The following is a 6,232-nucleotide window of genomic DNA, read 5'->3' as shown; positions in this document are numbered from 1 at the left end:
TCTTTTTTGGGGGGGAAAATTTTCAAGAAAGGTATTTAAATAAATAATTTATAGATATCTAAATTTAATAATTAGTTTTTTATTTTTTTATTTATAAAACCAATTATTTAAATTTTTAAATTTTAAATTATATTCAATATTAAAACCCCCAATTTAAAATAATTTTAACCGATTTTTAAAACACCATTTCGAAAGGGGGTTTTCTCAAAATCAGGGGATGTTTTTCATAAAGCGCGGGGGGGCCTTCCTTAAATTTTAAACCCAAAATTAAATTCTTAATGAAGGTTATTTAAAAAACCCAAAAATTTAATTTTGGCAAACCTATTAACCTGGGAAATTAATACAAAACCCGTCAATTAAAATTACATTTTTTTAAAAAAAAATGATTTTTAAAACCCCAATTATTTTTAAATTGGGGTTTTTTTAATCATAATACGCGCGGGGGCCCAACTTACCTTTTATTTTTAAAAAAAAATTTTTGGAAAATTTTTAAAATTATTTTTAAAATTAAAATTTAAATCCGAAAAATTTTTAACCTTGGGTTTTTTTGGGTAGATTTAAATTACTTTGGCAAAATAATATTTTAAGGGAAAATTAAAATTATTATCTTTCCACCATTTTTTAATTTTTTATCCTCATCCCCCACCCGAAAATTTTTTTTTTATCATTAGAAATTTTTCCCTTCCCCTTTTTATTATAAATTATTTTTTAAATATTTTATATATTAATTAAAATTAAAAATTATTACCTTTCATCATTATCTTTTAAAAATTTAAAAGAAAAATTATTATTATTCTTTATGAACAATTTCCCCCTTTACAGAAAATTTTTATCTTGCAAAATTCTCCCTAAAATTTAAAAGGGATTTTCTCAACCCATTTTTTTTTACTTCTTTGGAATTCCACCATCCCATTTTTCTCATTATTTCTAATTTCAAAAAGGCCGAATCGAATCAATCAATTTTTAAAAAGCCAAATTTCCCAAAAAGATTTTTGGTAAAATTTGGCATTTTCGAACCTTCTTTTTTTTAATTTTGAAAAAGCCAATTTTTTTCTCAATATTTGGGTTTAAAAGTTGAATGCAAAAAAAATTTTGCAGGAAATCTTTAAACCCCTTTTTTTTTTTTTTTCATTATTGGGAAAATTTTGTTTAAAAGGGCCCGGGGAAAATGATTTTTTTGGGGTTTAAAGGGAAAAAATGAAAAAAAGAGGAAAAACCCTCCCCGGAAACAAAATAAAAAAAAGGGAACATTTAAAAAAAACGAAGGAAAAAAAGGGTAAAAAAAAAAAAAAAAAAAAAAAAAACAACAATCAAACAAAAAAACCAAAAAACAAAAAAAAACAAAAACCCCAAAAAACAAAAAAAAAAAAAACTAAACCCCACCAAACACCCCACAAAAAACACACAAAACACACAAACAACACACACACATAACACACACACAAACAAAACCCCCCACCCCCAATAAACACCCAAAACAAAAATAAACAAAAACCCCAAACATACACCCCCAAACCCCACACACACACACAAAACACACACACACCAAAAAAACACAAAACACACACACAAACACACACAAAACACCACACACACAACACACACCCCCACAAAACAACACAAAACAAAACAAAAACAAACCCCACACAAAATCAAAAAAAAGTTTTTCCCAATTCGCCTTCTTTTTTCCCTATAGGGAAAAATAATGAAAATAAAAAAAGTTAAAACACGCCATCAGGGAATTCACCCCTTTAAATCAACTATATTCCCTAAGTATTTCGTTCGGAGAAAGTCTTCGAATGAACTGTGAATGTGATTTTCAATGTGTTTTTTCTTAACACATTCAGAAAAAAAAAATTGTTTGTTATACCAGAAAATGTGTTTATGATCTCATTAAACATGTATTTATTGTTAAAAAAATCTTATTTCATGACAGCCATTTATTACACTGTAGTAATTAGCTTTTGTGCCTTACATATTTAGTCCTTAATTTAATATTCAAGACAAAGAACTGTGATACATATTCGTGTGTGTGTGTGTGTGTGTGTGTGTTTTGTGTGTGGTGTGGGGGTGTGTTTTTGTGGTGTACATATACATGCGTTTTATACATACGTGAAATATATATATATATAAATATTTTATATAATTAAAGATATATATATATTATATATAATATATATATATATATTATAATAACTTATTTTACACTACATACAACAAAATAATAATATAAATATAAAATATATATATATAAAATATATATATAAAATATATATATAAAATATGTTATAATATATATTATTTTATATATATATAAAAATATATATATATATATATATTTATATTATAATATATAATAAAAAATTTTTTATAATATATATATAAAATATGACACAAACACACACAACACACACACACACACACACACACACACACACACACACACAAAAAAACAAAAAAAAAAAAAAAACCTTAAAAATATTTTATATATATATTTTTTTCGGCCAAGATTTTGGGAGGGGGGGTAAAAAAGTTTCGGGCCCCCTTTGATGTGTAAAAGTGAATGCTTGAAGCAGAACTTTCAGCAATTTAGTTATCACGAAGCCAATTCATTGCAAACGGTTGGCTTGGGCCCTTATCCCCTTTGGGGGGGCTTCAAAATTGTCACGTGATTATCATCTTTGGGATCCTTTGGGCTCTGAAAAAAACTATTCTTTTGGTATCTATGGCACGTGACGCCCCAATTGCAGTTCAAATTCCCCCGGTTTTTACGTCATGGGTTTTTTACGCCCGCCTCGTTGTTTCGCGCTGTTTTTTTTTTTCGGCCTGGCCGCTGAGAGTGTGTAAATACGGAGCCCCGGGCCCTTTGTGACTTTTTCCCGTCCTCTCTACTCCCCTTATTTTAGTTTCCCAAAGGGAAAAAGGGTTTATAGAAATAAGTGTCTTAAAGAATTTTGGTTTTTCGGGGGGAAAAATTTTAATAGGAATTGGGGGGGGGGGGGAAAGGTTTTTTTTAGTGTTGGGGGGGGGGGGTTTTTTTCCCAATTTTTTTTCCTTTTTTTTTCACTTAGGGGGGCCCGGGGTGTGTGGTGTGTGTGGGGGGTGTTGTGTTTTTGGGTGGTTTTTTGGGGTTTCCCCTTTGAGTGAGTGGGTTTTTGTTTGGGGGGGGTTTTTGGGTTGGAGTAAAGGGAGGAGTGGGGGGGGGGGGGGGGGGGGGGGCGGGAGGGGGGGGGGGGGTGGTGGGGTGGGGGGGCGGGGGGAGGGAGTGGGGGGGGTGGGTTTTTTTGGGGGGGGGTGGGGTTTGGGGGGCGGGAGGGGGGGTGGGGGGGGGGGTTGGCGAGGGGGGGGGGGGGGGGGGGGGGGGAAAAAAAAAAAGGGGGGGAAAGGAGGAAAAGGGGGGGGGGGGGCCGGAGGACGTCCGAGGGGGGGAGGGAAAAGGAGGGAGGGGAGGAAGAGGGGGAAAGAAAAAGGGGGAGAGAGAGAGAGAAAAGGAGAGAGAGGGGGAAGGGGAGAGAGAGAAAGAGAAAGAAAAAAGGGAGGGGGAAAAGGAAAAGGGGGGAAAGAAAAGAGGGGGAAAAAGAGAAAAAAAGGGGGAAAAAGGAGAAAGAAAAAGGGGAGAAAAAGAAAGGGGGGAAAGAGGGAGAGAGAGAGGGGAGGAGAAAGAAAAGAGAAAAAAAAAAAAAGAAAAGGGGAGAGAGGGGAGAGGGGATAGGCCCGAAGATGAAAAACCAAATACAGAGAGACGGGGGATAAAAACCCTATTGGGTTTTAAATTTGGCCCGAAAGGGGTCGAATTTTGGGCCCGGTTTCCGGGACCCCTTGAACTTTTTTTAAAAAAACTTGTGTTACTAGTAAATAGCCGTAACAAAAAACCTTTTCCCAGTACCCTAAAAACCCCTCATGCACACAAATTGAAAATTATGTCCATTCATACATGTGTTGGTGAGTGTATGCATGTGCACAGAAAAATAGAATTTCATTGACTAACTTTTCGGGCCCAAATATTTTTTGAAAAGATAAACGAGTCAGGGAATTCGTTTATTGGTTAAAAAAGGTTTTTTTGAAATGGCGAAAAATAATATATATTTTAAAATTTATATATAAAATATATATATATATAGTTTTTATTTATATAATAATATATATATATATATATATATAAATATTATATATATATTATATATATATTTATATATATATAATATAATATATATTATATAAAATAAAATATATATTATAATATATAATTATTATAATATGATTTTTAAATATAAATATTAATATAAAATATAATTATATATATATATAATATATATTTTATATATAATATATTTAAAATAATTATATATATATATATATATTTTAAAATATATAATGTGTGTTTTGAGTTTTGTGTGTGTGTTTGGGGGTGTGTTTTTTGGGGTGTTTTTGTTGTGTGTTTTTGTGTGTGGGGTGTTGTGTGGGGTGGGGTGTATGTGTGTTTGTGTGGTGGCCCGTGTGTGTGTGGTGTGTGTGGTTTTGGGTGTGTGTGTGTGTGGGTGTGTTGGGTTGTGTGTGTGGGGTGTGTGTTTTGTGGGGTGTGTGGGTGTGGGGTGGGTTGTGGGGTTTTTGGATCCCCTCCCCCTTTTCTCTCTCTCTCTTCCCCCCCCCCCCCTCTCTCTCTCTCTCTTCACCCCCCCCTCTCTCTCTCTCTCTCTCTCTCTCTTTTCTCTCTCTTCTCTCCTCTTTCCCCCCCCCCCTTCTCTATTTTTCCATGATTTGCTTGTTTTTTCACTATAAATTTCCCGTTTAAGCGTTTGATTTTGGGTTTTGTTAAAACAGAAATTTAATGTATAGACAGCAAAAAATCTGTTAGGTTACAAGGTTATTCATACCTTTCATACGTTAAACTTACACCATTATATTGTTTTATTTTTAAAGGTTTAAAGTATTTTTTATCAATAAAAATTTTTTATTTTTTTGTTCAAGATAGGGATTTATTTTCCCCCGATGAACAATCTACTTCAAGCAAAGGGGGAAAACCCCTTTAAAATTCAGGGAAAAACAACGAAAGGGAGATAAAAGTAACCCTAAAGGGACAATATTTCATCACATCTTAAAAAGGAAAAACTTCTTTGTTTTCTTTTTTTATTATTTGGAAAAAGTAATTGTAAAATTTTTAAAATTTCGTGAATTTTCGAAACTTTTTCCACCATATTGGCTTAGCAAAAGTCGGCAATTGCATCCCTTCTTTGCATGCATCGTTAACGGGAAAAAAACATCCGGTTTCTAACTTTTGGGACGAGTTTTTTTTACATTTCCCGCGTTTAAATTTCTTCATAAAAATATAAAAATAAAAATATTTTTTGCCCGATTTTTTTAACAAATGCACACACACACACAAACACACACCCACTTAATATTGTGTGTGGTGTTGGGGTGTATAGTATAGATGTAGTGAGTGTGTTTTGTATATATATATTAATTTTATATAATTTTTTATATTTTAAAATAAAAAATTTAATATATATATATATTATTATATATAAAATCACATCATCAAGGGGGTAACGCCACGGGAAACGCATGGGCCCCAAAACCCCCCCCCCCCCTTTGCTTCCAGCCCCGAGGATCCCCCCCGAGGGGAGGGCTCCAGAAAGGCACACGGCCCTCTCTAATTCCTCGCGGGCAGGGGCTCGTCAGCTTCCCAAGCCATGATCTCCTAAACCGAATTTAATTTTGTCCATTTCCCCTGACCCGACCCGCAGTCATCTTTTAAAGGGGGCTTAGAGTTTGTTTTCTTTAGGGGTTGGGGAGGCAGGGGAAGGTCATTTCCAAGAAATGGCTTTCGATCTTCCAGCAAGATTCCTGGGTGAACTGTTCTTTTTCCTTTTTTCAGCAGTGTCCGAAACCCTACGCACCCTTGGAAAGACGCAAAAAACCCGATTTCCCCCCCAGCCGATCTTTTCAACATGCTTCAGTGGCCTCTAATGTGTCCAGAGAGTGGAATTCTGCTTTCCCTTGGGGTTCGCCCAAAGGCTCCTGAGCTGCTTTGGGGGTTATGCGCTTGAAAAAACTCCCACCGAAGGGAAAAAGGGGTCCCTTTAGGTTTGGGTTGGGGTTTGTGAATCGGTCAGAGCTGCCCTGGTGAACCCACGGGCACACCCTCCTCCCCTTTGTCTTCCAGGGGAAACACCTTAGGGTGGCCCCTGGGGACGGGGGGGGTTTTGAAGTGGACCCGAGGGTAGCTGCA

Source organism: Penaeus monodon, chromosome 35, assembly GCF_015228065.2.
Source record: "Penaeus monodon isolate SGIC_2016 chromosome 35, NSTDA_Pmon_1, whole genome shotgun sequence".
NCBI classification, from domain to species: domain Eukaryota; kingdom Metazoa; phylum Arthropoda; class Malacostraca; order Decapoda; family Penaeidae; genus Penaeus; species Penaeus monodon.
The sequence above is the reverse complement of the archived record's forward strand: the minus strand, read 5'-3'. Positions refer to the sequence as shown.